Genomic DNA, 24,024 nt, shown 5'->3' on the forward strand with positions numbered 1-24,024 from the left:
GGGCCTGGGTGACCGGCGCGGCACCGACCGCAGGACCCGCGCCTCCGGGTAAAACCGGCTCCTCCCCGGCCTCCGCCCTGGCCCGCCCTCCCCAGAGCCGCGCTGTGCGTGCGCCCGGCGGAGACACCTGCGCCCCGTCCCCACCCTGCTCCGCCTGCCTCTCCGCGGCTTCCCCGCTGCCTCGGGCTCAGGGGCGGGGGCTGGAGGAGGAGCCGGGGGCGGGCGCGGAGGGGCGGGCACGCGGGCGGAGGAGGGCACGGAGGGTGTGGAGCGGCCGCCGCTGCAGCTGGCTGGGCGTCCCTGCCGCGCCCGAGCCGTGGCGGGGAGAGGTCCGCCTAGACCGGCGCGTCTCGCTCCCCGGGAGGCGGCGGCTGGGCCCGGGGCGGCCCGGCCGTGACAGCGCTAGCGCGGGGCGCGGAGGACGCGGACACGGGAGGAGCCGGCGCCCAGCTGCCCCGGGACGTGGCGGGGCGGCGGGCGGGAGGATGTGCAGCGCCCTCCGCACGGCCGCCGCGGTGCCCCCCTGTGCGCCGACCTGGGCCCGGGCGGCTGCCCGAGCCGAACCCGCGCCGCGGGAGCGCGCCCTGCCTCCCCTGGCCCCGGCCCTGCGGGGGAGTGCGGGCGACGCGCCCTGAACTCCGCTACTTCTGCAGCCCGCGCCCGAGCCAGAGCTGCGGACCCGCCCCAGACCGCGGTGAGCAGGAAGCGGGGCCGGCGGGACTTCGCGGGTCGGGACAGGGCGCGGACCGCCCAGGGGAGGCGCGGGCCGCCAGGAGCGCTTCGTGGGTGCGGTTTTTCTGGGCGCCGCCTGGGGAGGACTTTGGAGACGTTTGCTGGGGCCCGGGTCAGCTAACGGGAGGTGCGAAGCGGTGCGATCCCGGGGTCAGTGTGGATGCGGCCGCCCGCCCGCCCTTCTGTCCCTCTGTCCGCCAGTCCCTCTGTCCGTCCGTTCCTCTGTCCGTCCGTTCCTCCGCCCTTCTGCCTGGTCTCGCCGCAGCGCTGCCCCACCGCGGCCCGGGAGCAGAGGGAGAGCGCGCGATCTTGGCGCGGGAGTTTCGGGGCTCGCGCCCCGATGCGTTGCGGGGCGGTGTGCTTCCCCCGGAGTTCCGGGGCAGTTTGGGGGAGCGAGGGCAGGCAGAGACTCACTCCGTGTGAGGGTGCGGTTCCGCACTCGGGCGCCGGCCCCAGCCCTCGCTTCGCGCCACCCCACCCCGAGATGGGCCGTGTGGGTGAGGAGCAGGCGCGCTCGTCCCTGGGCGATCTGTCTGGCCGCCGAGCCGCTGATTGAGGCGCTGAGACCCTTCCCGGGACTTGCCTGACCCCGGGTTTCGGGAAGGAGGAGGGGTCCCCCGCCAGAGGTACACGCCCTCACCTGGAGGCGCCGGGCCACCTGCAGCCGACTCCCCAGCCTTGCGCCCCGCTCGCCCACCCTCGCCCACCCTCGGGAGCCGCTGCTCGGCTCGCGAGCTCCCCGTCCCCACTGGGCGGTCTCTCTGCTCTCTGACCTCTTTCCCTCTGAATAACAACACTTTCTTCTTGGAAAACGTTGATCCCTGAAGGGCAGATTTAATATTTGCAAAGTGCTTTATATCATATTACTTCGTGGATAGACTTAATTGCATTGTAACTCTCCTCTGATTTATGTAAACTTAGCCTGATAAACAGCTCGCAAGGTCAAGTTGGGTGGAAGCAGAAGTCGGTGGGTGTCCTTTCTATGACAGCACTCAGTTCCAAACGGATTTGCTAGAACCAATAAAAAAAGGGTGCTTCCGAAAGGTGTTTTCTAGTAGTTGCTATATATTGGAAAGCGTTAGACAAGTATTTTCACATTACAATTTAGTTCAAATGTATTCAGCTTGTTTTCGTAGAAAAAGTTGGGAAGATAGTAAAGGCGGCACAAATTTGAATGCCAAATATGACTTTTTAAATGTCTTATTGGTATCAACTATATTGCCACACATTTTTAAAAATTACCTTTCTGTGGCTGCCTAGTGAAGTTCTTAGAAGCAGAAGTGAGAACAATCCTCGCCATTCTCTCTGGATTTGTTTACAAATGGTCACTGCTCAAAGTGACCGCACAGGCAGGCGTCCGCACGGGCTGCTTCACTCCAGAACGCAAAGATTCACGGTGAGCTGTGATAGGACACAGGAGGTGTCACGAGAAATGTAGCGATGGGAAGGAAACTATTGCCTAAATTGAACTACCTACAAGGCAGTGGGTTTTACCAGTGAGAAGGAAAACCACTCTGTAGCTTCTCCCAAGTTACTCTCTGGGTTAAGCATACTGTTTTCTCAGTTACTAAAATGCATGGCGTCATCATTCCTCATGTAAAATAATATTTTCAAATAGATGCCTAAGCAGATTATATACAAGATTTTGAGTGCAGTATTCAGTGGAGAATTGAGGCCAGAACTGGGGTCATGGTTCAAAACCAGACCGAACCTGTGCTTAAATGTTAATATTTGAAGTTGCTCCCTTTGACATCTCTGGGAGGAGGTGCTGTTTGTTCAGTGTTTGATTATGCTTGCATGGGTGTCCTTACCATTTTGCAGGCATACACAGATGTTTTTTAATGAATAACATTCTTACCAAATTTTCACTCATTCAATAAGTTTCTATTGAGCACATGAACACACGCAATTTGCACAGCGGAGCCGAGGGTGTTATTTTAAACGAGAAGGAAGCTTTATTGCTGGAAGCCCTGCGCTTACTCCTACACTGTAAATTGAGCAGCAGAGCAGTGGCTTACTTACGGAAGCAGCGTCTGGCCCAAAGTAAAGGATCAACGAAGAGCTGTTGATTCAAAAAATTTAAAAAATCACATAAGATGTTAACTAGCCAAGTTTGTTTCTGCCCACAATTCCACCACTGTTCTTATCATTCAGATATGACTCATCTCAGATCTAATGAGGACTGATGGAGACTCAGCTTCTTGCTCTCCCCTTTGTCTGAATACTTGAGAGTAATGTAACTTTCTGTGCACCGTGTCTTCCAGCTCTGGCGTTCTGCATATCATTTCTCTGGAGCAGTGCCAGATCTGAATATATCATTAGTATTCATTTATGAGTAAATGCAAATGCTCTTGTTGCACTGAAAAAGAGAACTTGAATTCACAGAACACAACAAATATTTTGCTCCTTCATTTTTCTCATCTCTATTTTTATAGCCTCAGAAACAGCATCTCTTAAAATGCAATTATATGTAAATGATTATTTGGGATTCCTTTTAGAAAGGGAAATGTCTTATGGGTATTTTAGTTGAGTTTTTTTTATTATTCTGTTAACATGTTTGGCAGGATGGTCTTTTATTGTACGAGCTCTCGTTAATGAATAAAATAAATTAAAAGGTAAAGGGAACTATTGGTAGAATGCTTGCTAAAAATCTCGGAGAATAGATTATGAGCATTACCACCAGGGCTGTGTCATTGAAATTATGGCAATATATGTATATTTTTTGGTCTTTATATGCATAATTTAAATCTTTTAAAAATCTTTTTCTCCAGTAGTTTAATATCATGATACTATTACAATTAAGAGAGTAGTAATCTGGTAATGGGATTATAGTTTGTTTTAAGGAAAGGTGAGTAGTTTGACTAAAGGAAAACAAATCAAATTAAGGCAATAATTTTTCAAGTCACAGATTTATATCCATTTAAGTCCTTTCAGTTATTTGCTAAGGGGGAAGGTCAAAATTGGAATAACAAATAACTAAGCTTTTCATTAAATTTTTCTGTGAGCTTAATATGAATTCTTTGAAGGCAGTCAAAGTGTAAATTTTTTTTTCGGGAATCCAATTTAATTGATGACAAATTTTGTTTCCTCTAAAATCAATTTTTGTTTCTGAGTCATGATATTATTTTAACCTGTATGGCAGAAGTGCCTAAAGCAAGGTATTAGTTCTGCATTTTTAAAATCCCTGATATGAGTGAAACACACTTTTAAATAGCTAACACTCATCAAAATTAAAAGTAAAAATTACATTTAGAAATGCATGTGATGTAAGGGAGGATAAAGGAAGCTAAGTTCACATGCACATTTCATCATTGTGACTTCCTATTAATCTAAGTGTGGTGCAATGGATTGTTTTCCGTCTTCTCAGGAAGACTTATGGAACACAGCTATGTCAATTTTAAGAGAAGGTTGAAGCGTCGATTTGACTTTAGATCAAGTTTTATGCGTGTCAGTTCTATATGTATATGTACACACATATGAATATATAGTAGTCATTTTTCTGTTGTACCTATATATTACATAATAACCTTGAACATCAGGAAGAGGGTCCCCTCCGTGGCATATGTGCTTTGTGAAGTGGACATCATCCTGAGAAAGACACTTAACAAATGTTCATCTAGTTTGATATTAAAATGCTGGAATTGCTAAACTTTTTGGAACAACTTGTTTAAGCAGCACATAGTAACTTTTAGTATGTGTCTGGCATTGTTTGAAGAGCTCTAGTAACAGTAAGTCTTTTAAGTCTGGTAGCCAGTCTGTCGTCCTCCATTCTATGGAAGGAGAACAGATAAGCAAAGTTATTATTATCACCCTTTGGGAGATGAGGGAGTTGAGGCTTTGTAAAGACTAAATAAGTGGCTCAAGCTCCATAGCTACTGAGGAGGGCAGAGCTGGTTCTCACTGTACTGTGCCACTGCCCTTGAATAATTTTTTTTTTAAGTTCATTTAAACAGAGGGCCAAGTGGAGAGCAAGTTAAGTTGTAAAACAAAAGTACACTGTGGCTACTGAAATTTACAACAGTTTTCAATCTAGAGTGAATTGCTGAGAAATTCCTAAGGAAGGTGATTGTAATGAAGCAGCGACACAAGCTGAGCCAGAGCAATACTTGAGCATAGTGCTATATCTTAATGTAGTGTTTAATGGACTAAATAATTTTCTAAGGTTCACCTCCTTTTAAATTAGCTAACTTTAAGAACCGATGCCATACTTAAGTAGTTTTAATAGCACAGAGGATCTGATACTGAATGATCTGTGCCTCCCATAACACCCTTACAATGTGAACTTCTGCACTGCAGTCATAGTCTGTGTTACTGTACGATCTGTGCCAAAGGGCTCTGAGCTCAGGGATGGCGTGAATGAAACTTCCACTGCTCATGCCGGTCCGCACCCTGTGGACCATCCCATTAATGTTCACCCTAGGAATTAAAGCAGGATATTTCACAAGCTGCTTGTGCAGAAGTAAATGAACTTCAAACATATTTATAATTGCATAGTTCTTAACGGTGTGATTTAATACTGAGTGGACATTTTTCTTTTCATGCCAACCTGAAGGCATTACCATCTACGAAACTCTGTAGAATAATAACCTTTATGAGATGAAGACAGAGAGGAGGAAGGTGATGTAAAGAGTGTGAAATAATAAACTGATTAAAATGTTTAAATTTAGAAATAGACAAAAGAAAAAATGTCTGTAATTGTGGCTTTTACTTTAAAAAGGCATAGAAGACATAATTAACAGAATCTTTCAGCTGCTAATGAGGTAAAACAACTGTCCTATCATAAATATTAACCATCCTGCTATCTGAGTACAGTTTGGGGAACTATTTGGGAGCATATTAAAATGTCATTGTAATGCTCTTTGCTATAGTTAACTAACTCAAGTCGAAGAAAAAAATCACAATAATCCCAAATGTGCCTGAACATAAATAAAATATTTATTGTAGTGTAAGTCCTAGAGTCAGACAGCTGGCTGAATGAGAATCCTTCCTATGTTGCATATTAGCTCTGTCACCATGGGCAAATCACTTGGCCTTTCTAATTCTTAATAACTTCATCTATTACATGGTATTGGACATACCAGTCCACCCACTTTCATATGATAGTCTACATACAAGCCCAGCACAGCCTATCATGCATAGTGGAGTTTAGGACGCAGTGATTGACACTGCTGCTGGCACCAGCATCTTCAACCATGAGGACATCATAAATGGTTAGACGTCACGGGTCCGTGATGCTCCATATACTGTGTGTAGGTTTGAACTGATTGTTCTCTAAGGTAAATCATAGATTATGTGCATTATCTTACTGTTGAGAGAAGTGTTATGTTGAGTGAAGTATGTTTCCAGACTTAATCTTGATAAAGTTTCATTGGACTTAAAGGCCCGTGCCAAACACAGAAATTGTGATGAGGTTTTGAGGACCATCAATTCACATATTTTTCTTACAAGGCCTAGTATCCAAATCCACATAATTCTTTGAAATAGATATCCTCTTCACCAGATATTTTAAGTGGGGAATAACAAAAGTTTTTGCTACAGGCATTGAAATATTTATATTTCTCTTTATAACATGAGTTAAAAGTTTTAGGGTAGTTTTTTAATTCTTTTATATTTTGGACCTTATAGAATTCATTGTATAAAGTGAAAAACTGCTTTCTAGTGCTGGCCATTACACTTGGATAGCTTAACTGAAAAGGTTGAGTTTAATTTTATTATATTTGTTTTTCTTTGTAACATTTAATTCTGATAGCCACTCAACTGTCACCATTTTATGCTCACAGGACTTAGAAATTCATGTCCCTCAATGTTATTTTTTCCTAACATTTATACTTAATCATGTCATTATCTTGGTAAAAATAAAAAATGTTAGCTGATATTAATTAGTGTTTTCTATTTACCAAGCAGTTACAGGTCTTAACATATTTCTTCCTCACAAAGCTTTCAGTGGGACATATGTCATCAAAATTCTTCTTCTTATTATTATTATTTCCATTTCATAAGTGAGTAAATTATGGCCCAGAAAGGGGTTACAGCTTGGGGAGGGCTGTGGCCGTGACCCAGTCCTACCCCACCTGGCTCCAGAGCCCACATTTTCCCTCCTCCTCTCCAGCACACACACTAACTGGCTTATCTGTTGCAATTAGTACCCAACTACCATCCCTTGATTTCCGTGTCTTGAAATCCATGCCTTCCTGGTTCCCTGTGTTGTCCCTGAAAAAAATTTTCAAATTTAAATAAAGACTAATTTTTTGGCTTTGTTATGTCATGTTATTTTCATATAGGTATTCAGTGGCCACTGAATTAGAACATACAAGTAAATAAGAACATACTAATTTTTAGCAAACCACTGAGTCTGTTTTTAAGGAGATTTAAAAGGTCTGCTCAGACCCCGGTGAGTGGTTGGCTCTGCACCCCGTGCACTGTGAGGATCGATGCTCCAGGCGGGTGGGGTCCTCAGCCCGCGAGCCACCTAGCTTTGACTAGGAGCTCCTGACTGACTTCTTTCTTCTGAGATGAATGAACGACTACAGCACCAGAGGGCCTGGAAAGGAGCCTTCCCCCACAGGGACGGGAGAAGTGGGCCAGCTTTCGTAGGTCCTTCTGGGCTCCTGGGACGCTGAAGGGTTCTTTCTACCTAAGAACGTCCAGACGAGGCCTGAGGATCCTTCCGCTGGCTCCGGTGGTGCGTCTCAAGGCAGAACTGTGTTGTCTTGTGTTCTTTTCGCCCTGTTCCCAGGGCGCTGGCACACTGTATGAGGGGGCAATGCAGAGCTCCTGCCTGTAGGCATTCCGAGACCCCAGACCAGGTAGCATAGAGAGGAAATACCAGACAGAGGACATGGAGGAAGGGCAGAGGCAGAGAGCGAGTTAGGCGAAGGTCCGTGAGAGATTGATGGGCCATGGATAGATGAATAGCCAGTAGGAAGGCTTGTTTTCATTTTATTTTTATGCGATAGCGTTTTATTCCTGGGTTTCCAAATTGACACCCAGTGTGTGGTACCACTCAAGCCTGATATGAGACTTTAGGGTGAAACATTATTTCCCACTGTCCTTGAAGCAGTGCTGGGGACACCGTTAAAACTCAGTCATTATTATTAATAATTGTTATATGCTGATTTTCTATGAATGGAATGCTTTTTTCTTAATCAGATGCTTATCATAGACGCATCCTCTGTCTGTTCTGAAATGGATGGCCAAACAGTCAAGGGTCACTATTGCAGCCCTTAGTTTTGTAGCTTCTGTGTTTCTTTAAATAATGGGTTCCCAACTGGACTACCAACAAAAGCCTTGGAAACTCTTATACACCGTTATTTTCTTAATGCAACCTCTTTTCAGGTACCTTTCAGGAACTGGGAATATCACCTTCCCAGAGGGCCAGAAAAAGTCAGAAACAAAGAATAATTACAATGATCATAGTGGAAACATGGTACATAACTTAGAATAATCATGTATTTCTCCTCCCACATCAAGTCTTTCTCCAAAACATGACAATGTCCTGCCCCCTGAACGCCTGCCTATCTCACCAGCCCCAGCGCTGCTGCTTTAGTTCAGGCCACCAGAACTCCCTACCTAAGCCACAGTGGCCTCCCACTGGAGCTTTGGATCTCAATCCTCGTCATTGCATTTGAGATGTTTCCTAGCTACAAACTAGATCATGCAATTCCTGAATGCCCAAAGCTCAATTTATAGTTTTTCTTCTATTCAATTTTTTAAGATACAGCTAATATTATATAATTAAGATCACTTCTCCCTATAATGCAAGGGATTTATATTGAAATCAATCATTAGTATCTATGTGATATAAAAATCTGATTTCCCGGGCCGGGGATTTAGCTCAGCGGTTTCACCCCCTGCTGCACAAGTGCAAGGACCCAAGTTTGAGCCCCGGTATCAAAAAAAAAAAAAAAAATCTGATTTCCCTTTTAAGATTTGAGATAAGTATAAACTTAAATTCTTTTGCCATGACAAAATGGAAAACTCAGTAAGATCAGATTGGCTGACAACATATGCTAATCATGTTATAGATCCTTACCTAGTATAAAGAAACCAGAATAGCCTGTTGATTAATATATATAATAACAAATGTGTAAACAACTTTGCTTTAGACGTATTTGACTCTTCTTTGGTAAAAACACACACACATATACAAATAAATTATTTTCTAAAGTATGTAATATACTAGGCTCTCAAAACACAGAGCCATTTAATACAGTATATAAACTACAGGTTCACCATCCATAATCTCAAAATCCAAAATGCTTTAAATTTTGAAAGTTTTTAATCTCTGACAGGATGGCACAAGTGGAAAATTCTGCACCTGATCTCATGTGGCAGGTCACTGTAGAAATCCAACTGCACTGAAATATTTTATAAAATTAACTTCATGCTATGTGTATAAGGTAGATATGAAGCATAAATGAATTTCTTGTTGAAACTTGCATGCCATCTTCAAGATGCTTCATCATGCATGTGCAAATGTTCCAAATTTGGATAAAAATCTGAAATTCAGACATTTTAGATAAGGAATATTTAGCTTGTGTAACCATTTTAGGTGGATTCTCTTATTATGGCATATCATTTCTGAAATTAAAAACAAAAGACATATTCTGTATCATAATCCTCACTTCTACTCTAATTTATATGAAAATATCAACTAATCGTCCCTAGTTGTATAGATACGGTCTTATCATATGTCTCAAAGCTGAGAGGAAACTGTGAGCAATAGGAAAGTTAAACCAAGTTAATCCTGTTTTCACGTATAAATTTACTTTAAAATTCTTGTGCTGTTGTGAGCATGTAACTTTTTGATTTTAAAAGATGAGTCGATCTTTGTTTTTAACTAGGGATAAATTCTGCTGTCTCTAGAAAATGTCTAGTGTTAGTCTCTTGAAGCCATCAAGTTTTCTGTGACTACTTCATCTCAGTAACAGTTGCAGGGGTGGGGTTCCCTGCTGTGGCTGTGATCAGGATGTGTCAGGAAGAAGGGCTCAGGGCAGAGCAGTAGAGCACATTGTGGCTGTGACTGAGTGGGTCGTGAAGGGGTGCCCAGAGTGCCATCTGTAGTTCGGGCCTCTTTTCTTTCTGGTGCTGTTCCCCTGCTCTGCTTCCTGGCTGTCATGAAATAAACATTTTGCTCGGCCACACCCCTCTGCCATCAGGTTTCTGTCTTAGAACCAGCCAACCATGGACTGAATGCCCTGAACTAAGCCAAATTAAATCTTAAATCGAAGGTGTCAGATGTTGTGATGCCCTGATGAGAAAGCTGACTAATACATGTGCATACATTGAACACTTCAAAATACTGAAATGTTGGAAAGCTGAACAAAAGATTTATATGTGTTACAAGTAGATGACTTTCCAAACTGGGAGACTTTTGAAAGCAAAAGGGGTATGTTAACAATTATGCAGTGAAAAGTGTTAGGTCCCTGGCTGTGGCACATGCTGGGTCACCTCCCTGTGCCCTGCCATCTCGGTGGGTGAAGCCCAGTCCCAGAGCCCTGAGGTGGTGCCTGCTCCTGCACCACACTCGTGAAGGCATCCAGTGCCCCATGTGATGCAGTCTTTGCTCCAGGATTCCCTGGGCAGCTAACATGGACTGGAGGAGAAGGACTGTTCTTATAACCAATGGGGTACTGGCTTCCCATCTTAGAAAAGAGGGAACCCAACATACGAAGTGGTACAGTGCCATGGGGAAAATGGGGATTTTTATGCACTTGTGGGTGCTCATATGAGAAAACAAAATCCATGGTCTGGTCATCACTGAGCCAGAGAATCATACCCTTGTCCTTGTGGCTTAAACTTTTGTCAGCAAGTATCACCCACGTGCTTCCTCTTCAGAGTGTGTGACGTGACAGGGACTCAGTACCGTGACAGTAGCTCGGAATCACTGTATGTAACCTTGCCAGCTAATTCACTGAGCATCTACTGTGTTCCAGGAATATGATCAGCTTCTATGAAAGACTGAATTCCGTCTGGGGATTTGCTGGAGGAGGTGATAGAAATTCATAAAACTAAAGTAACCTTCAGAGCTCTTACCTATTACTCTCCATGTTTACCTTCTTGGTTTTTCTCTTTTCAATAAATCTCACTTTTTAAGGACTTCAGTCATTAATTTCTTCTATTGAGATGCTGATCACTTGGAATTTATGACATTTTAAGAAATATCTGAAGTAACCCAAAATTTTCTCAGTAGAAAAAGTGAGGATACATAGTATGAAAAAAGGAGGAATTTACACTACTCCCACTAGACCATGTACTCTATGTAAGTTAATGTCATTTGTCTAATACATTTTACAACATATTTAGGTAGTTTTTTCCTTCACTATTTTCCATCTGAAAAACTTTGCTCCCTTGGAGACAAAAAAGTAATAATTCTTCTTAAGTAATGTGCTATATTCGGAAGAGTAGCTGCCAAATTTGAGGAGATCCGTAACAAGATAATTAATTATCCTGTAATAAGAGGACGGAACGGAGTGTAGAAGTAAAACAGATGGTGGGAGAAGAAGGATGAGGCAGTCAGGATGCAGTGAGGAGCGAGATTCGTCTGTTGGTCTCTGTGGGCTGAAACACTCACACACCAAATCTCCCTCACACCGTACTTCCTGCTGTGCTTGTTTTTTCTGCTCAATCTTTCCTCCCTTCATCTACAGCCTAACTGCTAAAGACTCAGCTGCCCTTCCCAGGGCTACCACCCTCATGTAACAGTCAGGGCCATGAGGGCAGGGGAGGGCACAGGTGTGCTCTCCGCTGTGACCTTGGACACAATGCCAGCGCTGGCAGCAGCCCCATCCCACCCCGTGCAGCAGACCAGGTGCCATTACCCTTGTCCTGACATTGCTTTGGAGACACAGATGCCGCACTTAGAGTTTTAGATTCATTTAAGATCAGTTAAAAATAAATCGATATTATATGCAAGCACCGTGAACTTTTTTTTAATTTTCAGATTGTAAACTCCTGAACTGAAGTCTTACATTTTCCCAGAGTAGCCATGATGGCATATCTGTGAAAAATATACACCAGGGGCCGTTGCTTTTCCCCTTTTCAAAGTGATTCTCCCTTGTGTCTATAATCAAGTTTGCTGGCAATTAGAAGGTGCTGCTTAAGTGAGCTAAATATTTGATGGTGGAAATTATAGTGACTTTACATTGATTTTTAAATAGAATTACCACCTTTTACAACTGTTACTCAGGATGCATGTGCAACTCTGTAAAAGTCTTAGTACTTGCTGCTATTACCAAGAGGGATATTTAGGTTTCAGATACTTTTTAAAAACAGCTATTTTTTGCATCCTTTATCACTCATCCACTAAAGAATAACCCAGTTAAGACATCATCATAATAAAAAAGTTGCTCATTCATCATAAAAAAGATGGAGTTTCTAATGTGAGGAAGTAGGCAGTCACCTTGCCTGTCCCACCCATTCAGGATCAAGCCCATCTTTTATCATTTAAAGTAGAGCTCCCTAAAATAGATTACACTGACACATAGTAATTACTGACAGCTGCATTTAATTAGAAAAAGCAGAATCCTGCTAATGACAATAAAGTATTATTACATGTTTAGCATTAGCACTGGTAATGGAGGTGACTTTGCTAACATAAAACTAGAAGGACCTGGTTTTTGTTTTTATTTTAATTTAAACAAACACAAGCTTGGCTGGAATTGAGCTTGTGCTACGTGGGAGTGTCTATGGTTTTGCAAAAGGAAGGAAAAACAGTAGCTATGAAATGTTTCTCTTCTTTCTTTTTAAAAGGGAAACAGGCAGATTGTACAAGGATAAAAAGTAGTTTGGTGCCAGCCTTTGGCTCCATTCTGGAAATGTGTGTCAATGTTGTTGTGTTTGTGAGCCTGTTTGCTGGTTGGACTGAGAATGTGGAGGTGTTTGGGCACCAGAGATAGAAACACAATTAACCTCGTATTTTAGTAATTTCTGATTAAAGACCTTCTCTGCTCCTTCTCCCCTAAGTGCATCCCTGGGTTACACAGTATTTGAAACATGTATGTGATGAAATTTAAGATGTCATATACACCTTAAATTTTAAAAGTGAGTGCACCTTCCATGAGCTTTCTTACAGTAACAAAGCCTGACTTTTCCTTACTGCCCTTGTTGTTCCATCTCCTGAGCTTTCTTGGTTTCAATCCAGCAGTTCTCCTTTAGTGCGACTCTGTAACGGTGGGTTGCCAGCAGCGCGGTACAGGTTCAGTATTTTGAGTATTTTGAGCTACCCAGCTTCATTGTTTTGTGATGCTGTGAAGTTAATGCTTGTGAAGATGACTAGAGTGAGCGATCCTTGACTTAAATGATAGCTCCTATTTTCATTATTTAAATATATTACTACCAGTTCTGTAACTCTACATATTGTCTCATACTCATGAAACCCAGTCCCCAAAGTATTTACTAGGGCCCTAAAATCTGAGTGAAAAATGAAAACCTAATGTTGCAATGTCTGGAACTTGTTTTTACCGGACTAGCACAATAAATTATCACAATGCTGTTTTAAGTTATCTCAACAGCATTTATTCCTCAAGTTGTACGAATAGACTCCATATAAAATACTGCTATCTTATAATTTGCCATTGCAAATGCTATATTAATAAAAATCAACTTATGTCATCATGGCAATAAGAGGCAAGATGAGTATAAACAAAGCAATTCTAAATTGACTCTCAAAACAATTTCCATCCTCACAGTGTGCAGCAGTCTCTGTTTGTCTTTCCTTGGTCTCTCCCACTCACATATAAATAACTGTGTGGGCATTCACTTAAGACCATTTAGGAGTTATTTTAAATATTAAGCCACAAAGCTTCAGTAACAGCCTAAATTTAAAACCCTACTGAATTCTATAATATTCTGACATGAAAATCTTATTCAGAGTAGACATTTATTTTTATTTTATATTTTACACACTAACCAAAAATAGAAAATTCTTCCCGGGAAAATGTTATAGGATTCAAGGGCATTGACTAAAAAGAAGTGTTGTGATCACTAATATCATATGTGTTTGATAATTCAATGTTTCAACTATAAAACTTCCCAAAATTAGATCTATAAAATTAGAAACTACTACACAACTGCTCTTAATTACTATGCTAGCTCATACATTAGTACTGAGGAACGAAGGCTCAAATATTCTTCTTAAGAATGTCTTTGACTTGTAACATCATTATTAATTATAATTCCATATTCAGTCACTAGGCAAATAGTTATTCAAGGCTTAATGTGTGCAATAGAGATGAACAAAACATAGTCCTCTGGCTTCAAAGAATAAATCAATAAAGTAAACCATAACACTACAATTAAATAAATGTAACTGCCAACAGACCTTTATTCCATAGTTAAAGCTGAATTGGTCTTGGCATGAAGCTTAGACTGTGTGATCTAAACAGGTTCTGATTTTAACCCTTCACCAACTGTACCTGGGTAACCAACCCTATCCAGCTGACTTGTAGAAACCTCTTGCGTTTTAACTTGATCCAGATCTTGTCCTGCAGAAGGTGCATGAGTCTTCCGCAGACACCAAGCCTAGCAGTTCATCCATTCAGAAACTGAAGGCTGCCACGAATGCATCCCATGGCTTCCTACTCAATGCCAGTCCTAACGGTCTTTTAGAATCATTGTCTAAGTGTCCCTTTTCTTTGATTATTGGCCTGAAACCAACCGTAGACATCGCCTGCAGGGGGTTGTTCCGGCCCTGGAGCCCACTCCTGCTGTCCCTGATCTTGTTGGTTGAATGTCATCTGTCACAAATCTGAATGGGGAGAGTCCTGGTATATTTTGTGCATCCAGAGCAGTTGCATCAAATATTGGAATCTGCTCTGGATAAAAGAAGCAAAGGCCATGAAAATTGAGTCAGTAACTGAAAAGTGACACTATGTGCAATTTATTTTGATGGACAAATATCTGCAGGAACTATTAGAGAATAAATTCTATCCTATAGAATAATGAAATAATTTGAGGGGCAGGGCGTTCATGTTTTAAAAGTTGGAGCCGGAGCCATCAAGCTAATGTTGCATCAAAATGTTTTTAGGTCCAAGGATTTTGCTCTATTGTACTGTGATTGAATGTCAAAAGCCATGTGCAAATGATGAATAAACTTTATGAACTGAAACCAGAAAGTTACCCAAGTCAGGCACTCCTTGCCCCTGCAGGGCCAAGTTAGCTGAGAGTATTCAGAGAAGATATTAAAGGAAATACAGGTATGACTCTCTCGCATGATCCAGAGGCTCAGGAGCTCTCTGGCCTTTCTCGCTCAGGCATTGAATTGAATGCCAGTGAGACCTGGCAGCCTCATTGTCTGAGAAGGAGCTGGGGTCACTAAACATTTGTGAAAGTACGTGAGCCATCCCATTTTATGTGCATGATCGCAGCAGTGTACAGCAGCTCTTCTGTTAGATTGTGTCATTACATATCAAGTCCTTCCCCTCTTCCTCCTTGGATCTCATACTCTTGGTCAGGGAAAAGGTCAGGACTGAGTCACTGTGCCCACCTGCTCCGGCCAGGGGCAGAATATCTTTTCTTGCTTGAAGGGGGCAGAATCTCTTTTCACCTCCTAACTCAGTGTCCCTCCAAAACTGCTTTTCAGAATTCTTTCACCCTAAAATTAAAACTGTTTTTCTTTTGAGAATCCTTGCAATAACCCCATCCTAAATTAAGATCCAAACCTGAAACCAGTGCTCCTTGACTGTCCCTAAGCCACTGTGAATGTACACGCTAGACAACTAACTCTGAATACTTCAGTTTTCCATTTACTGAGAGGGGCAGTAATAAATGGGCATTATGAGTGGCTGTTGTAAGCCACATACTATGCAGCACCTGTGACAGGCATTATCTGTTATCTGCACAATATTCCTACATGGTAGGTTCCATATTCTACTTTTACAGATGAGGGAAATAAAGCTTAATCTGGATTTTCCCCAAGGTGAGAATCTAGGAAGAAGTATAGATAAGAACTGAATTACTATCTTTCTGATGCTATAAATGCATAGCCCCTGCCACCCATTATATCACACATTGTAGGTCATAATGAGAAGTGTTTTGATTTCTAAGGAAAAAATGTAAACATACTTGCTCTATTGATACTAATAAGCCGATGATTTTATGCATATCCCCTCTCCCATGCTAAATAGTCACCCAAAGATGAATCCTCAACCCCTTAATAATTTACCGCTTAATATGTAGCAGGTAAGTTTATATATGCTTTTTATTCAATACCAGTAACAATTCTACTTTGTGATTTTTCTCCTCATACTATCTAAACAAGGAGCCTTCTTTCACTGTAGTGTGTGACTTCCTGTCACGAGAGTTCAGAGGTGCCAGATGACCAGTCTCAGGGTCCTGACACTTACAGGCCCATTGCTCCCCACGCGCTCTGTCCCTGTGGTCTGGAGGGCTCTGCCCCATCAGTCTGTGCTCTGGGACCTCCATTGTCACAGCAGCACTTATCAGGAACGTTGGTGATCTTGTGGCACAGAGGAGAGAGAACTTGGAGGACACACTGCCTCTAAAAGCTTCCCAGGGAAAGAGACAGCCACTGTGCTCATCTTCCTAGCCAGATCAGTTCCTCTGGCCAGGCCTGACACTGAGAGGCAAGGCAATATAATTCTCCCCCAACAAGGAAGACCAAATGTTTGGTAAGTTCACTGCCATCAATTATGAATGTGTGCTGTGTCTCAGTGGCATATTTGGGTAAGTCAGAGAAACCTTCAGAGAGATTGGGAATTATACATGGCAAGAGGAAGAGAAGTAAGCTGGAAGGAATTCTCTCAACTGCTACCTGAGCAACTTCTACAAAAATGACCCGTATTCTGGAAAGGACCTGAGTCCTTTCAAAAACAGGTTTTTTCACATCTATCACTTTTTACTGAAATGGATTTTAGTCATTATCAGCAGGAAATTTATAGGCTTCACTGTTGCCTTTTTGAATATAGAATATATATTTAGAAATTGGAATCACTTTCTCTGATGTCAGCTCTGTAGCTGATTTTTTTAATGTGTTATGTGAGCAAATGTAAATTGTAACTCTGAACATAGTGCAAGGAGAGAGCAGGCCCATCTGTCTCTTTCAAACTTGATTAGGGAAGGGTGTGCAGAAATACTTTTAGAATGGACTTAAGATTAAGGTTAAGTCGCTTTGAAGCCAGTCAACTACCATAGATTTATTTATTTTGAGGGCTAGAGTGAAACAAATTGAAATGTATACACATTTCCAAAGACCCATTATGTTGCTATTTTAAAACCACATTTATTTTTCAGTTGCAAAGAAAATACATTCTCAGCCTCCAGAGAGTTTTCTTCCCCTGACTTTGGTGATAAAAATCCTGAAGTGGCTAAGAATTCTATTATTTGTAGTTAATGCTACTGGCAAGAACTGAACATGCTATGAGGGAAAATTCTTTATGCTATCAAACACTGTGTAAATAAAAGTGCTGTATGTCACAATATAAATGACACAAAGCAAGTTTAATAGTGATTATAAGGAAGAAATTTCCATTTTTCGTATTTTAATAATTAATCTGAAAGACTGTTCTATCAAGTTGCTGAGCTATTAAATTAAGTGGTCAGAAGGTGTCAGATCAGCTTTAGTTTTCTCCACCTGCTGTTTGCATGGGATGTAGACACCCACTAGGTCAGATAGCCAAGAAGCAGACAAAGATACACGTGTGTCTGTGTGTAAAATGGTACATTGATATGCACATTCTTTGCATTTTACATTGTCCCAAACCTAGCACTTTGAAGTCGATCTCATAGATTATATTGATATTATACTGATATTATCCTAGATAGAACTTTAAAGATCTTTATAGGCAGTGATTTTGTACCATTAGCAACAAATGACAGCCATTCAATGGAATGGAGCCAATGAATGTGTGAGGAAGGGAATCCTTGATTCTCTCAGCTTACAGTCTTCTGGGACATGTAGAACATGGAGACCAATAACTCAAACCAGAAAGTGCTGAGCCCAAACCAAATAAAGACAGTAGTTGAAAGGCACAGCTGTTATCTCTAGCCAGGTCAAAAAGACTCAGGGAAAAACCTTAATATCATGTATGCAGAAAAATTTTAAAAGGAAGAGGAAAAAGAAGTAAGGGTGGGTTTGTGAAACAAGTAGCTTTTGGTAGAGGGAACAATAAAGTCAAAGGTGAGCATGTTTCAGGCACAGTGCTAGGTACTTCACATTTTAAATCTCCATAGAGATACCAGTGAGGATATGTTACAGTAGAGGGAAGAAAAAAGCTTACAGTAGTTGAGTCGATAGGCCACAGTTTCAGTTAGCACATGGATGGAGCCAAAATTCATTAAATCCATTTGTTCCTTCAAAGAAACATTTGTTGAGATCTCCTAGGCACTGTTATGGGCACTGAGGGTACTGCAGTGAACAAGAGACAACACTCCTGTCCATATGGAGTGAATTTCTGTAGAAGTAACAGTTTCTATTTTGACTTTAATTGTGCAAGCAACCTTTTGTTTTTATTTTCAAATAAAACATTCCACACCCAACTTCCTGGTACGTAAATCAGTAAAGCTACTTGGTTGAGGCTGTGGTAAGGGGTGGGAGCCCACACAGCCCCTCTCTGGTCTCCTCATGTCACAGAGACCCTGCTGGAGCCACCAAAATGGCAGACATCCCATGGGGCCAGGAAGTGGCCCAGGTGGGGAAGGATGGTGCCAGACTGAGAGTCATATCAGGACGTAACTAAAGTAGTGTTGGCATGAGATTCCTCAGAGAGTGAGGAGAGTGACAGGAGATAGAAAACCCTCTTGGGGTTATTTCGATGGCTTCCCTGCCTGGTGGATGCTGAATAGATGCAGCAGGATTTAAGAGAAACGAGTCAGTAGAAAAGGCAAACACTATGCATTAGAGAGGCATTATAAGCTGGGTGTCATGGTGTCCACCCCTGGTCCCTGCAGCTTGAGAGGCTGAAGCAGGAGGATCACTTGAGCCCAGGAGTTTGGGGCCAACCTGGGTGACATAGTGAGACTTTGTCTCAAAAAGGAAGGAAGGGGGAAGGGGAAGGGAAGGAGGAAAAGAATGAAAAGAAGGAGTGAGGGAGGGCAGGGGGAGAGGAAGGAGAGAACAGAAGAGGAAGGGTGGCAAGATAGAAGGGAAGGAAGGTTACAGGAGGGAGAGAAGAAAGGGAGAGAGGGAGGGTGGTGGAAGGAAGGAAAAAGGGAACAAAGGAAAGACTAAAAGGGGAGGAAAAATGGAAGGATACATTATAGATTTGAGGCTTTAGCACTTTGTAACCTTTGTCAAGTTCTTAATTTGACTTGAGTATCAGTCTCTTCATCTGAAAAATGAGCATAATAAATCTGTCTCAAGCCAGGGATTTTGTTAAGTGGTGCCACCACCTGCCTCGCAAGCACAAAGTCCTGAGTTTGATCCCCACTACCAAAACAAAAACAAAACCCGTCTCATTGTAAGGATTAAATATAATGTATGGAAAGTCCCAAGAACAAAGTCAGGTGTGGTGGTATACACCTGTAATTTTAGCTCTGTGTGGGAGGCTGAGGCGGGAGGATCCCAGTGTGTTTGAGGCCAACCTGGGCTACGTAGTGACGTCGAGGCCAGCTTGAATACATAGCAAGACCCTGTAAATGAATAAATAAATAACTAAAATTTTTTTAAATCAGGAACAATGCAGTCACCTACCTAACTGCCAGATTTTTGTATTTCCTAGGGAATGTCTTGTAGCACTCAATAACAAGTTGTTGGTTATATTATTATTGCTATTGTTTTTTCCTCTTTAGTAGAAGGTTGGACACAAACTGAGCTGGAGGTGCCACCCATTATTGGGAAGAAGAGGAGGAAGATAAGGAGGCTCGGGCCCTTGGATCATGGGTGGAGGCACTGACTAGAGGGAGCCTCGGCCCTTGCGGGCTTCACCAGGGGAGCCCAGTGCACTGCCTGACTCACACACACCTGACACCGGGGAGCTTAAGGGGTCCCCAGTGGGAACGGAGGGCTTGACTCAGGAATGCTTACACAGCGAGATGAGGTCCAACCAGGAAAAATAAGATGAAAATTTACATAAAAATTGTGTTTATATGAAACAACTTCCAGCACATTAAAGCAAGACATGCATGCCAAAAAGATGCCAAACTGTCCACAAGTGATGTACATGTATGCCTAGGATACTGGAAAAGAGAAAAGCATGATTTCAAAGTGGAAAGATAACATTGTCTTGGATCTGAGACTTCTGATGGGGCTCTCCTGTGCCCCACATACGTGGTCATCACTGTGCACAGACTTGGAAAAGGGCAGCAATGTCTGGGACCAGAGGCTGCACCACACACGCGTGAGTTTACAACACACCTCTTAAACTGTATATGACTGGATTCAATCCAAGTAGTAATGTCTTTGAACCCAGGGTTTTATCTAAATCGCAAGAGTTCCGTAATGATGTGTGTAAATTGGCTAATCCAAAAGAAATGTATAAAGTTTAAGAAAGTTAAATGGATTGATTTCTTATCATCCCTGGCATTGGAATATATAACATCCTTAGAGCCACAGTAAATCTGTGCCACGAGAACAGTTCCACATAAACGCAGATGAGCATTTAAACCACATACATGTTAATGATTGCTGTTTGGGGCTTTTCTGCCAAATAATTGTAACAAAGCAAAACAAAAGATTGCCAAGTTGATAGGATTGCTTATGGCTTATGGCTCCTTGGGCTGGTAGAACCTGATAAAAATGATGTTTTAATCATTCTTGGAAGTGAGTATGGAACTGTAATAGTTCACAGTACTGCATGCTCAGTAGATCCATGCATGCTTGCATGGTGCTGGGTGAGTTTTGTTTGCAAGTTTGTCACAGTAACTTGGTGAAGTAAGTGCCTTTGTTTCCCTAAGAGGTTCGTTTACTTGTCCCTTCCCCCTGCTGGGTGGTAAGAGGTCAAGTGGGCATTTGAGCTCAGGTCTGCTGACACCAGAGCCCTATTTGTCATCAGGGTGCTGAGTGCTCTCAGCTTAGATCAGAACCTGCCTGCGAGTGGGAGGTGGGAGTAGGGAAGTGTTAGTCATTCAGAGATAGAGGAAAAGCAATTTGAGAAAATGGGTTTGTATATAGAACTAGGAAATGACGGTGTGGAGAGTTTTGGTGAGCTGAATCAATGACCTGTATTTGACTGTTACAATTCTGCCAAGGGCCGTTCTTTGTTGTCAGTTATTTTTAAAAATCTTAAAGACCCAGGGATTTAGCTCAGTGGTTCTGCCGCCAGCCCCACAAGCACAAGGACTGAAGTTCGATCCCTGGTACCAAAAACAAAAAATCTTCTTAAAGAGTCTAAGGTTAGATCCTTGAGAACAGGTGAGAGGAGGAGAAAAAGTAACCATTGAAACAAATGAGTGAGGAGTAAGTAGATAAATTAGAAAAATAATCTGCATGGATTTTGAGGTCCATTAAGAAGGGATTGAAGCTGAGTTGAAGCATTATTAATATTTTTAATATTCACTGTGTATTTGGCCAGTGTAGACACTGCAGCTTTTTCTGAGTGGGCCCTGTGTCACAGGGTAGACATGGAGTGGACAAAATGTGGCTCCCTCCCCAGCATGGGAGCCCTGGGTGGTGCAGTGTTAAATGGAGATAGCTGGGCCTCACAGTCAGGATAGGGGAGTGTGGGTGGCACCTGCTCCCCTGCAATGGGCTTAACTCTCATCAGTTATGTGTGTAAGAGCTAATAGTTAAAACTCCCAAATAGGAAAAAAAACCACCTCACTATCTAAATGCAGCGTTCCAGTGTGAGCACCTGAATTAGCAGTGCTGTGGAGGACAGCTTGCTTTCTCTTGCTGGGTGTGTGTCTTAATATGCATTGATGACATGGAAGCAGATCACAGACGGATCACTGGCCCCCCACTAACGTGAGCCCCCTCTCCCCATGGCTTTTGTTCCCCTACTCCCCAGTTCACTCCCAGTCACCATCTTTATTCTGTGCTTCTTTGATGGCCCTTAGGACAGTTTGTGACTATTTCAGTGTACCCGATCTTGGTGTCACCCCCAGCTAAAACATAAGCTCTACAAAGGCAGGCACCATCTTATCATTTTGTTCCCAGGTAGATTCCAAACCTACTGCCATGGTGCTTAATATTTGTTAACTGAACAATGCATACATGAAATGTCCTTCTCACTAACCTAGAATAATAAAAAACCCCAGTACACTATTGAAATATCATACCCACAGATCACCCAAAATCTCAAGGAGAATTTTTTTCGTATCGTGACTTTGAGACTGTAATAGAATTCCTGTGCATTCCGGTCTGTAAGTGGGCTGCATGCTGGGGTTCAGGGTCGAGGACTGGCCGTGCAGGACAGCAGGGAGAGAGGATCGCTCTGGAGAAGGCGGCTTCTGCGTGGGCGGGTGACCAATCCCACGGGCGCTTTCTCCAGCACTGACCAGTACACTTCACCAAAACTGAAAAGGAAGCTGTTTATAGCATCGCAAAGATCTCAGACATAAAGTCCCCACAAGATATTTTCACATTTTAAAGAAATTGAGAATCAGAAAAATTAAATTACACAAAGTCACCTCACTGATAATTTTAAAATCTTAGCTATAAAATCAGATCTTGTAAATTGAACTTGAGTGAGTTTCCTATTAAAACACAAAGTAACTACTTGTTTTTAGAATGAAAATATCATTTTATTCCCCAAGCTATATAAATGCTATGTAAAAGTTTTATTGCTCTAAAAATTTAAAGACAACAAAACAAATTAAAAAACTCAGTCTTGTCTCTTGTTATATAAGCTAATCTAAAACATTGTCATATAAAGTGACCTAAAACATTTTAAATTATCTAAAATGCAAAGAAAATCTTGTTCTTGCTTCTAAAATCTTAGAAATATTGTATACTTGTAGTTCAGCTGGCTTGTTTATGTAAGGGAGATTTTTTCCCCTTGAGCATTAACTGCAGGATGTGCAAGCAGTGTTCAATGTTAAATGTCTTTTAACCCAATAATATAAATTTTGGGCTTGTACACTGTGGGTTATTTCTCCTCTGAGATCATCTGCTTTCAGTAATTTTTTTCACTTTTGGATCAAGTTGTCACTTGAGCACTTTGGAGTATATCTGGACTCATCTGGTTTTGCTCTCCATTTCTTATCCCCTTGGAATTACAAAGATCGTCAGTTTGATTTCAGTGTGCATCTGATATGTGACAAGATAAACAGTGCTGGGTTTGCTGGGCCCACATTGTACTAGTGTCACCCTCCTCTGACAGATGGCCAGCGTGGTGTCTGCTTTAGGAGCATCCTTCATTTGGAACTGCTTCCTGCATCATTGGTTTATTGCAACTGGTAGTGACATGGTTGGAAGAGTAACTTGCAAAAGCAGATGACATGATGGTATAATTTATACAAATAATTATCCGTACACAGGCACACTGCTCAAATGCAGAAATAATTTCTGTTGCCTTGAAAAATGGTGGGGGGTTTATGGAAGATCCTTGCTCACTCATGGCCTAATTCATTTTCTATTACAATAAATTCAGTAATTGTAGAAAAAGTCGCACACCTGCTTCCATTTCTCGTAATGGCTCTGCAGGTTGGACTGCAGCGTGAGTGAAAAGATGGTCTGTTTTCAAAGCCTTGGCAGCCTGCAGTGACCTTCAGGAGGATCGAGATGCTCCGCTGGCTGGAGAAACAATGGGGCAGAAGCCAGCGAGGCACAGCAGATGCAGCGTTATACTTCCCAAGTCAGAAGTGGTTAGCAGCAGCTCAGGGGAGGAGGAGGAGAAAAGGACCTCCCTCTGCAAGATGTTTCTATGCAAAGAGTAAACATGGGTGAGAAAAAATTTCAGAGAAGAAAATATTTGTTTTTCACTCTCTTATAAAGCTTACTGCACGCACAATATCTAGACCATGGACTGTAACCTGTTGAAAAGCATGCAGGGAAATAAAACTGGGACCTTTTCATAGCATAGCATATGGAAGAACTTATAGTGGTCATACTATTTTGCAATTAAATTGTTTTCTGTGCAAAGCATTATATTTATTATGAAATGCATATGCTATTTGTTCAAGTTGAGCATGATTATTTGCATTTTTGATAATGTATGAGAATAATGTAACAAGAGCTGTAGGAGTTTGTTGACTAACTAAAATGACCTCATATAGCTGTGTCTAGGATCTAGAACAGATAAGGCAGCACAAATCTGAAAATATATTTTTTATTTTTGTAAGGAATGAAAAGGATTGCAGTAGACAGGGAATAGATATGCCATATACTAATAGTTTTATTAAAATGCTTATAAATGATGTTAAAATAGTTATAAAACTGTCCTAACCATGCATGTT

The 24,024-nt window shown here is 42.0% G+C and overlaps 1 protein-coding gene across 20 annotated transcripts in view; it reads left to right on the forward strand.

Annotated features, from left to right (window-relative positions):
- Window positions 1–315: 315 nt before the first annotated feature.
- Hs3st5 (heparan sulfate-glucosamine 3-sulfotransferase 5) overlaps window positions 316–24,024 on the forward strand; it is a 287,277-nt gene continuing 263,568 nt past the window's right edge. For 19 of the 20 annotated variants that reach the window (XM_087207910.1, XM_087207911.1, XM_087207916.1 and 16 more), the window contains exon 1: window positions 346–694. The gene's annotated coding sequence lies outside the window, so the exon portion shown is untranslated. Of the gene's footprint in view, window positions 695–24,024 lie in introns of all 20 variants that reach the window. The other variant, XM_004869079.3, reaches the window with a different exon arrangement.

This window comes from Heterocephalus glaber, unplaced genomic scaffold (genome assembly GCF_053883595.1).
Source record: "Heterocephalus glaber isolate CG9 unplaced genomic scaffold, H.glaber_assembly_v1.0 deba00000896, whole genome shotgun sequence".
Classification (NCBI taxonomy): Eukaryota; Metazoa; Chordata; class Mammalia; order Rodentia; family Bathyergidae; genus Heterocephalus; species Heterocephalus glaber.